Here is a 17,203-nt window from a genome sequence, read left to right as displayed (position 1 = left end):
TTTTTTGTTAAGTACATAATTCCATATGTGTTTATTCATAGTTTTGAAGCCTTCAGTGAGAATCTACAATGTAAATAGTCATGAAAATAAAGAAAAACGCATTGAATGAGAAGGTGTGTCCAAACTTTTGGCCTGTACTGTACATATACTGTGAGTAAGAACCTCATACAACCTCACTTCCAAAATTCACTACTATCCCTTTAAGGCTATGCATAGTTAAGGGCATGGCTTCTTTGAGTGACAGGAGGGTGCCGTCAGAGAAAGCTGGCCAGCAACCAGGCTGCCTTCATCCCACCTCAGTTCACTCACGTTCCACCTTTTCGCCTATTTGGAATGAGCCACAAGTTAGGAAGAGATAGGCAATAGCAACAGGCTGGAGCCACCCAGCCCAGACGGCAGAAAACAAGACTTTTCAAGACAAGACAGAACCCAGTATATAGCTGACCGCGTTTGGTCAATGTGATTTTGTGGGTAATGTGTTACGGGAATAGTTAATGGCAGTGTCTATAATGTGAATATTTTGGATATTAGTAATCAGTATGCTTTTGTCCCAGTAATACAAACAAGTAATAATACGCTTAATGATATAATAAACCTTGGAGGAACAATCGCGCTGTTGCTCAGTTGTGCTTGGGCCACAAAAATTACCATTGTATTGAAATTAAGTAAAAGCCTTATCTTTATGAGGCCAAACGTGTTTGAAAACAGGCACACGCTGCTGACGTAGAAGCCTTCAGCAGCCTCTACCCCTGAAGAAAGTGTGATCACTCAGTCAGTGAGGCAGGCATTCACATACACACACTGACTTCAGCCGAACAGGTTTGAATCGTACACGAATATGTTGAAACGTTTTAGCGTCTGTATGGGATGTGCCGGGCTGGTGACATATAACTGTAGTGTAAAGAGAGTCACAGTCTGAGGAGGTCGGGTGTTTGATGAATAGAGAATAAGAACAGGTTCAGAAACATCCTTATTCAACATATGTGTGGTTTGAAGAAACGTACAATAACGACAATTCTGGTGGCTGAGTTGGAGTCACCACACTGATCTTCACAGCGGCTCTTCAGAAACCTGTGAGGGGCATCAAGGACACCACATTCATGTTTTATACAGCCTGAGGTAACAGATCAAAGTGGAGCATTTCCAAAAACATATCACAAAAAAATAATTCTTCGGTGTTTGAATATTACTTGAGGAGGCAGTATAACCCCAACACTTCCCCTCCCACACACCACACACACACACACACACACTGGTTTACTGACCTGAACACTTCTAATAAGAACAGACAGTATGAAGGCAGAAAAACTGGAAGCGTATGCTTTTGCAAAAGCAGATCTGCTTTAAACTTGGTTTTGATTTTGAATAGTCGAAGCTGGACTTAAATGGATGTTGTAAGGTTTGGAGACCTGTAGTGACTGTTACCCACCTTGGGGTGAAATGACATCATGCAGTTTTTATTGAGAGTTTGGCTGCAGGAAGCTAAGAAGTGGATGAGGAAAAGGCCAGTTAACAAAGCTCTGAAGTGTGACAGCAAGCTTAGTGTATCCAAAAAATAACGCATTTGGAGAGAATATTTCATATAAAAAGTGTGGCCAGCTTATTGTCACACACATGAGAGACCATAGAAGAGACGTGTTGATAGAAAAACATGTTAAATAAAATATCATTCATCTGTGATGCTTCTTATTCACAAAGCATCAAATGAAAAGTGTCAATAGCTGTATCCAGTGCGCTCTGGCCTTAAAGACTGAATGTGAGTTTACATGCATTTTCACATTTCAGTGGGTTTGTTTATATTTGTAAACTTTGTAAAGTAAACATTTGCATTAAACATGGCTTTTATTTTTGAAAAAAAAAAAGTTCATTCTCAATCCACAAATCAAAAATTCTTTCAGAAAATGTGTGAATATTCCCCCAAATGAGGCTGTTTTTAGATTGTGTCTGGGAGAATTGAGCTGAGAGACTGTACAGTACTTTGTTTCACATGGCAACTTTCTTTAAATGGCTTTTCAAACATGCCAAATAATTCTGACTGTAATGTGTAATAACTGTGTAATTTTGTGACATAGCGGAACAGTGCGGGTTTGGTAAAAGAAGAATAAAAGTCACATTGGAAATTTCCACGTCTGACAGAAAAAACATTTGCATTTGAATGAAAATGAAAATGACTGCTTTGTATGAACATCTAACACATTTTTCTTCTTTTCAACATTCTTCTTTTCAACATTTTTTCAGCGAGGCTGATGGGAGTGCTGCTAATGGCAATTTCAGTGGAAACCGCTGTGTTAATTACCCATTTTGAAGTAGTTTCAGTTTCAATACTATTTGGAATTTGCTTACATTAAAAACTGAATGGTCTAGAAATTGTAAATAAATGAATAGGTCAGTGACTTTTCCTGGCTCACAGCCACTTTAAACAGCTTTCACCAGGACTCTCATGTTTTTACTTTACTTCTGACTGATGGAGGTGATTACAGGGTCTTGGGGCGTCTACATCCAAAATGACACGAGTGTGGCAGGAACAAGCTACAGTAGAATGATTTTGAGGGGGGTGAAAAAGAGGCAGTAATGGAAACTGGCATTAGCCTGCTCTTTTAATTATAAAAAATACAGCACATGGGCAACGGTCCATTGTTTTTTATGTCCAAATTCAGCCAACTGTCTACACAGTTAAGTTATGCTTTATTAATCCCCCTGAGGAAAAATTATCTTCTGCATTTTATCCATCCTAACGAGTCAAGAGCAGCGGGACGAAGTTCTGAGGCCAAAGCCTTAAAGAAGCACATCAGTGGTTTGCATGTTTTATCCCGTTCACTACTAATCAGTCAGTATATACTTTAAATCCCAGCTTAACATTATGCAAACAGAGGAGCAGCTGGAGCGGCTGTCAGAGAGAACTTCTCTCTACATATCATAATTTCTCCTCTGTGTGAAAATCAATACCAAGACCCTGAAACTGAAATCGAATTCAGCCATTATTAGTTTTACACCCGTGATTTTCTCTACATTAACACGTCAAGTTGTCTTTGATAAAAAAGACATATTGACTTAACTGTTATTCTTTGCAGAACTTAGGCAGGTTTCCAGACTGAATTGATGGCTTTATGGCAGGCTCCCAACTTTTATAAACCATGCACCCTTTTATAAATTAAGGTAATTATTTGACTTCCCTTATGATTTCTTTTTAACTCACAGATGCATTCAGGTGTGCAACAGACAGAGAGCTCCTCTCCATGAAGCCATGAAGCAGAGTAGTTCACTCTTCAGTCTAATTTTAGACTGACTGTGTTGAGATATCTGAGCAGTTTGAGCTTTGTTTACAGTGACAAATCCTTCCGTTCCTGCTGTGACAGTCATTATCTCTGGCTGCTGATTTTTGTAAAAGTTTAATTATTATAATTGATGCAGTTTTGTGAACGTGCTAATTGAATTCCAAACTCTTGGAAACCAACAGCTGTCTGTAGCAGCTAATACATGAACTATCTTGCAATGCACTTCAAAATTGATTGGGGAAAAATGAAAAGTGTGCAAAATTTTTATAGCTAGAATTTGCCAACTTATTGACCTTTGAGCAGTAGTAGCCTACGGCTGCATGACCATTTTAGGAAAAGGGAGAAAACACAGGGGAGAAGAAGGACTGCACTCACAGTTCAGCTCTGTTTGGGTTCAAACTCAGGACCTTCTTACTGCGAGGCGACAGTAATCACAACCGAGCCACTGTGCTGCCCCAGGAGGCTCTTGAGCTGCCTAATATCCCTGCACCATCCCTCATAATATATATAAAAGATAAGCACTTATGTTAATGCGCTTATTAATTAAGTAAAATCAGTGCGCTCTTTTGCAGATAATCCTATGTCAACATACAGAATTTGTCCTCACATTTTACTTGGAAAGTATTAATCTGAACTCAGGCATGAACTCAGAATCTTAAAGCACTGAGGTAAATTAGGTTTTTCTTATTAATATGATAATTTGTGCAGCAAGAAACTCCACAGTCTAATCAGATCACCCACTTAGTTTCTCTGCAGTTTCTAATGTTGTGTGCTGTTTTTGTGTTTCCCCAGGATTTTTTTCTCTGCGTATACACAGTGGTGTCACTGAGTAAACATAAACAAGATTTACATAAAAAAGAAAACAAAAGCACAAATCTTAAAGATATATTTTTCTGAATCAAATAATGTTGCTGTGGGTGCAGGGTGTATGGAGATATTTCAACAGTGAATCTCCATGTCACGATGAAGAAATATCAAGGCATCAGGTAAAAAAAAAACACTTCAGGTAAAAGCAAGAGAAGGGTAATACATAAGCTGTGATTGTACTGCCTCATTGATTCAGGCGGTGATGGAGTTCACACGAAGGTACAAATCTTCCTGAGAGAGAGGAACATTATGCGGGCAGCTTAAGAGACAGCTGGAGACGTTTTGGGAAGGAAACTGATTTTGGCCTCCTGCAGTTTTGTCTACAAGGTAAAAAGGCTCCAACTCGACTTCTCAGGCAGAATCAGTGTGAAGCTGCTATGATGTCCTTTAGGCTTGTTAGGATTTTCAAAGTACATGATTTTAGAATTCTTGTCTTTGGGACAGTGCTGTGAACATCTCTAAAACCTTAAAAGAGCACATTTTTTTCTGTAGCACTGCCAGGGACACTGCTGGACTCGGGGGAGGGGCAGGAGGGGCAACCGCCCACCTTGATGCCACCATGTTTGGGGGGAAAAAGCTGCAAAAGTCCTCTCTTGGATCCCCCCATAGTAACATACATACATAATGAAGTGCCCCTTTGGGCGCCCTTAAATGTAGAAAATGTAATGAAGTGCCCTTTAGAATGTCATTCTGGCAAAAAAAAAAGAAACATAATATAGTGCCCGCTAGGATGTCCTTCTAGGAGCAAAAAAATAATAAAAACCCTTTAGGGTGCCCTTTAGTAGAGGAGACATAATAAAGCTCCCTCTAGGATTCCCTTCTACTAGAAAAACAAAATATAGTGTCCTCTAGGATGTCATTCTAATAGAAAAAACATAATAAATATAATTTAGTTTGCTCTTTAATGGAGAAAATTTAATGAAGTGCCCTCTAGGATGTTATTATAGTAGAGAAAACATAATAAATACCCTTTAAGGTGTCCTTAAATGGGGAAAACATGTAATAGTTCCCTCAAGGATCCCCTTCTAGTAGAGAAAACATAATATATGTGCCCTCTAGGATTTCCTTCTAGCAATGAAAACATAATAATGTTTGATCTAGGGGGCCCTTAAATGGAGAAAAACATAGTGTCCTCAAGGAAGTCCTTCTATAAGGACCATAATATTATATATTCCATAATATAGTGGCCTTTAGGATTTCCTATAAGGAATTTTCCTTAAATAAACCTGATGCAGTGTCTTGTTGGATGTCATTTTAGTAGAGAAAACATAATAAATACTCTTTAGGGTGTCCTTGAATGGAATATATAGTGGTGGAAAAGTTTTTTTCATTGCTGAAGTAAGTGAGGATTTTAGATGATCCGCAAAAGAAGTGTTGTGTATGATTGATTTAGCACAGTAACATATTCATTGAATGCCTGAGTTTTTAACACTTTATTTTTTCTTATAAATATCATCAGCTTTTTCAAATATGTCTTCTTCCATCTCCTCTTATTTCAGTGGACTTTTTTTTTTAACTGCAACAAACATTTTATAAACTACTTGTAATCAACCTTCAGACAAAAATAAGCACTGTTAGGTAATGCACTTTAAGCAAGACATGTTTTTTTATTAATTTTTTTTTTTTTCAAGGTCTGCCAGTGGCTTTTATCAGAAAGAACATTTTTACAATTATTAATAATTTCTTTATAAATAAAATGACCTTGCTATGGTCTCTTAGTTTATGTCACATGACCACCTGCGGCAGGTGAAAGGTCATCATGTGACGTGGCCTCTGTTTTTTTTTTGCGTGCAGCTGTGACGCAAGACGCTGCGGTCAAACCGGTCAAACAGCGGGAACGTTTAAACGGTGAGTTTTATTTGTGTGATTGATTATCAGTTTCATTTATAATGTCGTCATTACGCAGCGTCATTACGCAGCATAATATCGGTCCTGACTGCTGCTTCTTCTGATTAACAGTTGGGACTGACAGTCACTGTTGCTGTGCAACGGTCGATATTATGGTCTGTCTGGTGCTGCTGATGTTACAGTGAGCAGGGACAGAGTCTGCACAACTCTGAATCATTTCTTGTTCTTCAGTCAGCTGTTGGTCTGTGTGAGCCGAATGAGTCTGTGCAGGTCTGCTAGTAGTTAAATCAATCTGGATTTAAGAAGTTTATGCTGTTTAATGAGTCATTAGCGGTAATAACACCATGTGTTGATACATGAAGTAAAACTTTTTACTGTGTATAACTTTTTTCAATCTGCATGATTTCTTTTGTTAAATATTTTCAGTATTCAGTACTAATCTGCTTGAGCTTTGTAATACTGCACGTTAACTTCTACTAAGAAGATAAATAAAATGGATTATCATACAATGCACATGTAACACAGATTTCGCAATGTTTCCTAATTGGTGTGTTTTGGTGTTTTCCACATTGTTTAAATATTTCATTTATTTATTTGTATTTAACCAAAGAGGAAGCACTATACTATATCTATCTTTTTAAAGGTTTGAAATATAATTTAAATATTTTTTTTAAGTTTTTGTTAAGTCTATCGATCTGCAGGGAGGTAAATTGTTACCTCTGTATGTACTCAGTCGAGACCTTTTAATATATTAAACTTACTTATTAGTCACTTTCATAACCAATAATGTTGATTTGAGATGATTATAGTTTAACAACAAGCAATTAGTTTTACAAACAAGTAATCTCACTGCTTGTACTGCTTCATATCACACACCCAATAGATAATATCATGCAACAGGTCATATAAGTATATGCAGTACACACACACCTTATTCTCTATTGCATATGTTGGTAATTATTGTGTGTGTTGAACGTGTGTGTGTGTGTATTAGTGCATTGGTATGAAAAAGGTATTCTTTTATTTCTTTATTTCAAATTGCAATGCACCTGCATTTTTCATTGAATAGAACTGTGCAATAACAAGAAATGAATCCCTAATCTTTAATCTTCATGCTTCCATTTTGATTTCACCTGCACACCTGTAAAGTTTTGCAACTGCATTTTTGCATGGCTGGGATGCCAAAATGAAGAAATGTGTCCACAGGCAGACAGACAGACAGTCAATCAGACATATAAACCCCTGGCAGAGAGCTCAGAACCGCCTCTGTGCTTTTTCCCACCACAGTTGTGTAGGTGTTGAAGTGACAGAAACTGTTGATGCCTTCAATCAGTCTGATCCAGGTAAAACAAGACCATCACTCATACTCTTACCGTCTAATAGGATTACCAACAAAACTTGTATTAACTAGGTTAATACCATGATCTGGGTGAATATTCAATTCTGACTGGCTGTAAGGTGTCCATCAATTGACGAGTAACCACATTCAAAGGATCTGTTTACATTTTATTGCAATTATTCCCAACACCCAATGTCATCCTTCAGTGGCTCCTCCACTGGAAACCAAAGCAAGAAGACTGTTACATACACGCTGCAGGAAGTACACTGCTCCTCTGGACTTACTGGCACTATAAAATACTTTTTTAAAGTGTGCTTTACATAAATGATTGCCTCACATCCAATTCACTGTGCAAAAGGGCTCTATAGACCAATTATTTTTATATAAACAAATAAATTTTTTATACTTGCCTGTCCCCAAGTGACAAGTTGCTATAATATCAAGACGGTATTTAAACAGTAAAATAAATAATAACCCTTTTTTGCCAGTTAGTTTTCTTCTCGATCACAGTGTTCTTATTGCTGGTCCTTTGCACACCTTGTCAATATTTGTATACAAATAATCGGTCTATTAAGCGCATTGAGCATGGACCGCCTCCAGTTGGTCTTGGGTCTTCCTGGCTTCCTTCTCTCTGGTGGGTTATATTCCAGAGCCTGTCTTGTTATGTTAAGTGGTTCTTTTCTAAGTGTGATCGATCCATCTCCTCTTTCTGCTTTTCATTTGAATGTTAATTTGCTCCCGGTTTATATTTGTTATTTTGTTGGGCCACCATATCCTCAGTATGTATCAGAGGCCGTTGTTAAAAAATACTTATTTATTGATGATTGCTTTGGTAGTTTTCCAAGTTTCTGATTTTACATTTGTCTTTGGAGAGCTGGGAAGAGAGCCATACAGGTCGGAGGGTTCTGGAGGCATGTCTCGCTTTGCTGATGCGTTTCTCTGCATCCTTATCGGCTCCTCTATCTGTGCTGATGTTGGCTCACAGGTAGACAAACATTTTCTATGCGGTGGCTCTCAATGTTTAGTGCTCGTCAGATTTGGTGTTGACCCTCATGACCTTGGTCTTTCCAGCATTGATAGTGATTGGTTGTTGTTTGATTGTTGCTGTGTTCATGTAGTCTGGAGGTCTTTGACTGCATTTGTGTATGTGTTCTTGAGATCAGTGCCAGGTCATCTGCAAAATCCAACTCCTCTAACTAGCCGTGTTTAGGTTCAGTGAATTTTTAAGAGAAATTTTAAAATGTTGCATTAAAGAAAATGTGAATCAGGGATGTTTCCATCAACTGGTTTGCACAAAAGAGAAAAAAACAACAACAAAAAGAGGTTACTAATCAGACAACTTTTTCCACCCACGAGAGAAAATGGAAAGAAGTCTTCAGGATTCAATTGGAATTGCAACTTATGATTGTTCTTTCATGTTAGCTCGGAAAACAGCTGACCAGTCATGTCAGTTAAATGTTCACTAGTCAGATTATTTGGAAAAATTGTTTCCATATCCCGTTTAAGCAATAACTATTTTTGGAAAAAGACAAAAACATTTTAAGTGAGCATGAAAAGTATTATGCACATTTTTTAAAACATTTTCATGTTTCCATCAAGCTTTTCTCATGCAACTCTTCAAAATGCGTATTGAAATTCATTGATGGAAACACGACAACAGTTGGATTTACTGGAGTAGTGAGCAACGTTTTCATTGCATCAGAACCTCATGGGATGGGAATTGGTCAACCCCTCAGGTATTATCAGGCTTGTAAAATAACTTGATTTTTACATCACAAGCACATGGCAATTACAAAGCACATGAAATTATAAGTGAATAGTCCTATTTGTTCTTCCTTTGGCAGGTGACCATGGTATCAGCGGGTTAATGCCCTTCGAGATGTCCTTAATCAGGATTAATGGCCACCATGGACATGCTCCAGCCTGCCCAACCTCCATTCATTTCTGATAATGGACACCTCGTTGGGCATTAACCCCTACTTAATGCTGTTTTCCAGCTTCCAGACAAAGAAAAAGATCAACAGCTTTGATACACCAATTTCAAATAGCACTGACAAATAAATCAAAGACAGCTCCCTCCCTGTGTAGACAGAAATAACTGTTCTGGTTAAAAAATACTATTGTTAATTCTAAAATGTATGTGTTTCTGCTGTAGTGGTTAACTGACCCTGTCCTTTCTCTTACTGCAGCAAGTGATGGTTTCCTGCTCTGTGTAATCAGAAAGGTTATAAGGTGCTGAGTCTCAGCCTGGAGACAGACACTGTGTTTGTTTAGATAACTAAGATGAGGCACACAGCTCCATCTGTGACCTTGTTTCGTAGGTGTAATTGAAATCGGAGAGATTGTTTCTTGAGGCAGGCATCACAGTGGTGTAGTGGTTAGCACTTGCCTCACAGCAAGAGGGTCGAAAGTTTGACTCCGGCCTGCAGCTCTTCTGTGTGGAGTTTGCATGTTCTCCCCGTGTCAGCGTGGGTTCTCTCCGGGTTCTCCGGCTTCTTCCCACAGTCCAAAAACATGCACTTAGGTTTAATTGGTGACTCTAAATTGCCCGTAGGTGTGAATGAGAGCGTGATTGTCTGTCTCTCTGTGTCAGACCTGTGATAGTCTGGTGACCTGTCCAGGGTGTACCCCGCCTCTCGCCCAATGTCAGCTGGGATCAGCTCCAGCCCCACGCACACCGAGTGCGGTTAAAGATAAGATAGATAGATAGATAGATTACTTTATTCATCCCCGAAGGGAAATTCGGTAAAATGAATGAGTGAATGAATGTTTCTTGGGGCAAACTCCAAGCCACCACTATTGTTCGGTGGTCAGTTTTCCCTGGTGCCAGTATTGTTAAGAAATCCACCACGAGACTAATGAGAGGGTTTTTCATTCCCTGTTCTGAAAGTATATTTTTTATTCACCGATTGGAATAGGGAAAATCTTTCTCAACTAGGAGACAGAACAGACAGATTTCAAACAGAGTCTCTTTAAAGCAAAAATAATAATGAATTGTGCTTAAAGCAGGAAAAATGTGCCCTGGCCTGGTCAAGTGTCGGCGGGCTTTCATCATCATAGAACTCGCCAGTGGGCGATTTCACTGATTAGCACACTTGGAACCTGAAAGGGTAAACTAATCAGTGCACAGTATGTGGAGTACTGGATTTGTTCTTAAAAGAACCTTATTTTAAGCTGAGTTTAAACTCTGATTGAACATTGTTTTCAAAGTTGTGGATGTGTGCATTGATGTGCTGCAAATGGACTTCAGACTTTTAGTCTGCAGAGTGATGTTTGCTACGGGGGACTGCATTGCTTTTACACTGAGGTGCATGTTGTAATAGTGGTCTAAGTGCAACAGCCTATTGTTGTTTTTCTTCTTTTTCGATAGTGCCTCCTTGAGTCATTTAAAGGAATAGTTTGACTTTTTTAGAAAATGTGCTTTTTACGCTTTCTTGCCCAGAGTTAGGTGAGAGAAGTGATTCCATAATGTCTGCGTGGCCAAATATGAGTGGCTAGCTTGGCTCAGAGACTGCTCTTTGTGTCTGCTGGTCGACGATAAACTCCCACTCCTAAAGGCAAGGCAAGTTTATTTATACAGCACATTGCAGCAACAAGACAAATCAAAGTGCTTTAAACTTACTCTTTGATTCTCTGCAGCATTTAGGAATGATTTGCTCAGCTTTAAAGAGATAATTGTATATGAGATAAAAATCAATTTAACCTTCACATTGTTAAGTTCTGTTTCCTATGTTATCTTAAACTTCAGATTGGAAAATTCCCCTGTGGGCATTTAATTAACAGTGTTTACACTGTAAGGGTAAACAAGGAAATCAGCCATACCTGCTTGGTTGTTGTCCTCACCCAATATACAGCTGTGTAGGTCATCTGTGACAGCATCTTATCACGACCCATTTGTTGTGGGTGCCTCTAGTGGTCGTAGAAATCATGACAGGAGCGAAAAAGGCAGGTGACATAAAGGGCAGCAAGTGAGCAGAAGAGTTGGTCGATGGCTCAAACAAACACAGGACCCTGAGCCAGGGTCCTGTGTGTGCCAGGTGTTTGTGTCCCCAGAATTATAAAAAGTCAATGTTCACTTTTGGTCCTAGAGGACATGAACACTGATGTCCTGGGTCAAAAGTCTTGCCCAAACCTCCCCCCTATGCAGACTTTTTTGCTCTATAGACCAATTATTTGTATAGAAACACTGACAATGCACGCACATGCCTTTTAAAATTTTTAAAAAGGACCACCAATAAGAACAGTGACTAGCAAGCAAAAAAGTATGGATAGGTGTTATAAAATAAAAAGGTGAAATAAATGCACATAACTACTCGAAGACAAAGACACAAATAACATTGTTTATCCTTTTTCTCACACGTGATAGGTTGTTGTACAGGTGACACATGGGGTTGTATGTTGGGGGAGAACAGTCACATTATTATATAATAATAACAACATATATTATTCATGTTTTAAGAGTCATTGGTAAAGAACCTATTCTGTCTTACAGATATGAGGACTTGTTGTTTTATGTGTGCCCATAATGATTCTATTCAAAATGGCTTCATGAGTCATTAAACTGGTAATTTTCCGAATGTCTCACCTCCCACCAGTTCACAGAGTCCAACTCCTCTTTAGTGGCTCAGGAAAATTAGATATGTGAGGAAATTGCTTGTGTAGTTATGTTACTGGGGTTTCAAACACATTATGAAGTTGCATTATTGATCAAAATACTCATTCTTTACTTTGCAAAAATGATGAGTAAAATGACATTTTGTTGATGTTGAGATGTTCTTGCAGAAACAACAACAGCTGTACCTGTGAAGCAGATTCCTCTCAGACAAATAAAGAATGATGGTGCACAATTACTTTCATCCGCATGTGGGAGTCCTTGATTGTAATGTGCTCTGACATTTATTAAGAAAATAGGCCCCGCTAACAGTTTATGGTGCGATAGAGGGAAGGTCGATCTGATGAGAATCTGTAACAGGAGATGTAACACTGCGTGAGGTGAGAAATAACCATCACTTTTCACCTGTCGACAGAGCAAAAGTGAAGAATCTGCAGGGACACTTATAGCTTCTGCAATTACTTTAATGCTGGATATGAATCTGTATGTAATGATTGTATATTATTTAATTCTCTGCAGTCTATAAATTATGAGCAGGTGGTACCTTCTTACATAATAAGACTGTGATGTTGCAGTTTCATGCTTAGTTACAGAAAAAGTGTTAAAAGTTTGCATGTGTGGGTTCAAGTGATGTATTTCTTACCGCACTGCATATATTCTAGCAGAATTAAACATAATTGGTAAGACATTAAACATCGAAATCAAGGGAAAAAAATAAAATTATATTCCAACAAGATCTCGATCCTTAATTACTAATAGACCGTCAATACCTCCAACAACAACACATATGAGCGTTTTTGACGTAACTTACGTTCTTTATGTAATTTACGGTAGTCACGTGACATTCGTAACTACTTCACTTCCGGCATTTACGTACATTAATCGTATATCAAAATTACGTTAAACAAAATGTATTTACTTGTTTTCACACAGGACACAAACCCCGTTCTCCTGGGTGCTTGTTCCATCCTATCCACCATTTAAACTCTGCATCACCGTCGATCATCACTACTACAAAAGATGGAGTAGCGGAGGACAGTCTAAAACATGAATATGAGTCGTGTTTTGTTGCCTGTACAAACACCGTTGTTGGGATCGTACCAAAGGTGAATCTTGGGTTCATTTGTGGACTTTAACATTTGTGGACTAAATGAAACCACTTTCTGAGTCAACTTACAAAATGGCGGGTCACCACCATTTTGTGTCCTCTCAAGAACTTCCCTCCTAGAATGCTCAGCATTTGCGACACCTTCCAGGTCACCTCATTGGCCAAGGGACCTTGACACCAGAGGTGGTCCACTCGTCTGCTATAAGGGAGCCAGTTCTCCCTCCCTTCTTTCTCTCTTTCTCCACTGCCCCCGGAGCAGAAACATCTCCGTCAGGAGGTGTCCCAGAGGCCTGGATCCACCAGCCCCCCTCCTCCTTCTTCCTCCTGAGGCCTCCTTTCCACACAACAGTTCATTGCAACTGCCAGAGGAAGCTTTACCTCAACAACAAGGACAACCAGCAACTTAATTTGCAAGACAGCAAATTATTGAACTCAACTTCCTTCTTTCCACGTCCGCCACGGGAAAAGGATTTCCCCCCTTTTCAACTGGATTCGTGAGTAATGTAACTGGGCTTAGGTAAGCAATCAACAAGGACTTTAGTATAAAGGATTTGACCTGTAATTAATGATTTGGTTATTATGTGTGTTTTAAGTATATTTATGTGATATTCGTGTTACAACCAAAGTTGTATGTTAATCTTACTTTATACAGACAATCAGTCTTTATATGCAACTAACTTACTAACCTTTGACGCGCTCACACACTGATTTACACATATTGGCCCTCATTTATCAAGCGAGCGTAGAAACGAGCACAGATCTGAGCGTATATTTCGTCTTACGACAGTGTCCACGTGTGATTTATCAAACGATCGTATCTCTCCAATCACAGCATAAAAATGATCGGCTGTTGATGAATGTGGCGGCTCGAAACATGCGTAATTTAAATACCACGTCCTAATATACACCCGATTCAGATGGCTCACCTTCAGAGTTTACGACACCGAAGGGCGCAATGCGACCAAAAAGAGAATTTTTTCACCCTCTAAAGTCAGCTTTATTAGCAAAGTGCACCGTTACAATTAACAATAGGGGCAATATAGACATATTAAAGAAATACGCAGCGACGGAGGTTTATGAAATAAAAGTACTTATAGTTATAAACTCAAACAAGTTCACTGAATATTTTACATTTGGAGCACGGACTTAAAAGTTTTCACAGCTTTTTGGTTTAAGGAGGTAAACAATGTTTTAAAGTAAGTTTTAATTCTAAAAGAAGAAGAATTTCTCAGTCAGAAAGTGAAACGCTGACGTCCAACAGCAGCAACACAACAAACTAGTTTTGTTTGGCAGCATAAAAAGTGAAAAAGAAGGAAATCAGTGGTGCTGTCAGCAGAGTAGCGGACTATTAAACTCCCGGCAAGGTTTGAGTAATTACATCGTGATATATAAAGCCTAATAATCTATATAATATCCGAATATTGCTATTATTATGATGGAGATATATTATTCACCTCTTTACCTTTACTAATAATGATGTCCTAGTCAGAGGAGTGTGTGGCAGCGCTGATTGGAAATGTTTCTATTCGGGCAGAACCACTGGTGAAGGAGACGCTGACGCTCCGGTGTCGGAGCTGGATAATAATAATAATAATAATAACAGTAAACAGCAGGAGACAACAACATTTAATATCCTCGGCTGGTATTCTGTTTAAAGAATTTCACGATCGCAGGGTGTATTTATATTTTGATTCTGTTTTAATGATAAATTATGTAGTCTAAACATGTTTTGCTTTGTCACTATTAAAAATCAAAACACCACAGAGTTTGATCACCTCCAGGCATCGATACAATAGTCTAAGATCAATTCTCCGACTCAGACGTGTGGACTTCCAAAATCCAAATTGATAAATGCCGAGGCTTGCGTAGAAATCATCTTACGCCCACTTTACGCTCACTTTCTGACGTACGCTCGTTTGATAAATGAGGGCCAATATATTTTAAGAAAACTGTAACAAGATGCAGTTTTGTAACCGTTCACGGGTCCACACGGCCACCAGGCCTATGTAACCTGGCTTCACAGCTGGAGTTTTCTTTTGTGCGAGGAGCTTCAACCCCCACTCTCTCTCTCACACTCACACACACACACGTTCCCTCTCTTTTCTAATGTAGTTTCTCTATACTTTATAGATGTGTACCTTTATTTGCTTTACTTGTTTTTAGAATAAATACCTTTTGATTACAAATGCTGTCTACTTAATGTTGTATATTATGAACGATATGCTGGCCTCTGCTGTGACAAGAATTCACGATTCCTTCAACCACTACTAAATATTAATATGGTAATTTGATTAAAATTATATTCATAATTAATAATCAGTGTTGCAAATTGATAGTTTAGTAAATTTATGAGATTGATTTAGGTGAATTTGCTATATTTTTCTGTTTTACAGATGGTGCCCCAAACGAGCTGACTTAGAGCAAATCAAGTCATATCATTTCTTATAATTAATAATTATTTATGATACTTATTAATAATTCTTATAGCCATCTAACCACACTTTTGAACCGTGAGATCCACACAAGTGTTGCTCAGGTTCATCCCTACATATTTGGTATCCTTATGGGAGGGATAGCATTTATGATAACGCCCTTTTATTAACATATTTGACGTGCTGTGCAAGGTCATCATTTATTCATAAAAGAGGCATCCTTAATTCCCAACATTTTTGGTGACCCGTAATGGAGGCAATTGGTATCTGTTACCAGATACCCCAACATAAATGTTGCCCCGTTGCGAGGCCCAACACCTTATATTGACATTTTTGAGGGGAGACTAGTCTCAATATTCTGGCTCTTGGTCAATGTATTCAAGGATGTATAGTCAGTGAATAAATAATACTTTCAAGGTAATTTTAAGTATTTATTGTAAGTCCCATTCAGCAAGAACAGTTAGTTTTATTGTCCTTGACTTCTTGCTATAAAATATATGGCACTTTTATTCTTAGTTGTCTTTTATTGTTCTACTCAGACGCATGACAATGATTTGTTCTCCCATGGTTTTCCTGCCCTTTTGTTTTGAATGACGTGCAATAAAAAGGTGCAGTAAAAATATATATTTTAAAAAATACAATTATTGAGAGAAAACAAAGCGAAACAACTGTGTATTGTTACGGTTTTGTGTTTTGAAAAGGGGTTAATTTGCTGCTTACTGCAGGTTTAAATCTGCTTTTACCTCAACAACAAGCAAACGTCTGTAGTTATTGTTCTACCAGTCTAATGCTTCAGTTCCCCACAGTCCGTATTTTCCATTAGGTCGTCCTCGTCTCTGTCAACAAAATGTGTTCATCTCATTCTTTCTTTTCATTATCCATGCTGCGTCTCCCAACTCTCACTGACTGAGTTATTACAGAGCACTTTATCTTATTAGAGCAGTGAATGAAGCCTGTGAGGCAGCGGTGGAACAGGGCTGATACGGCAGCCATGTAATGTCCAAATCATCAATCTGAGGCTTTTGTTGTGAGATGATTTCAAGCTGATGAGCTCAATTAAATATTGTTTGTTGTTTGGCACTGACACATCACTCCTCCATTTGTCTTGATATGATAAAGGCTGGTGCTACCGAGGGAATTAAAGTCTTTCAGTGTCAATGTTTCCCTTTATATTGTGCACTAATTTGTTTGTGCGTATGTGTGGTGTTCATTACGTTGTTAGTCCAGTGCAAATCTATTCCATTCAAGCCATTATATTAAGCCTCAGACTTGATTTTAGGTCACAGTGATTAAAGAGATTTGGTCAGGGATGAGATGAGATGACCATGATTGTAGGTAACAGTAATTCATTAAAGTCTCAATCTTGGAACCGATCAGCTATTTGCTGGACGGCGACTAAAGCCATTTCACATGGACCACGGATTTGGACTTTTGCCTCACAGCAAAAGGGGCACTGGTTCAAAAGCGGCCCACGGCTTGTCGGGCAAATTAAACAGCTTCAAAGACCCTGGGCCAGACGAATTGGGCTGAGGGCTGCCCAACTTGCCAAGAACACATGCAACAAAATCTTCCCCAAACGCTAAGACTCAAACATGATAGCGGCAAAAAGTTGCAGGAGAGTCGTTCAGAGTTTCAAGCAGTAGAGTTTTATTCTTGCTAAGGTCAAGAGATCAAAACCCCAATGAGCCCCTAGGTTGCACCATAGGAGACTGCAGATTTTGT

Source organism: Centropristis striata, chromosome 15 (assembly GCF_030273125.1).
Source record: "Centropristis striata isolate RG_2023a ecotype Rhode Island chromosome 15, C.striata_1.0, whole genome shotgun sequence".
Lineage (NCBI taxonomy): Eukaryota > Metazoa > Chordata > Actinopteri > Perciformes > Serranidae > Centropristis > Centropristis striata.
This window is presented reverse-complemented; position numbering follows the sequence as displayed.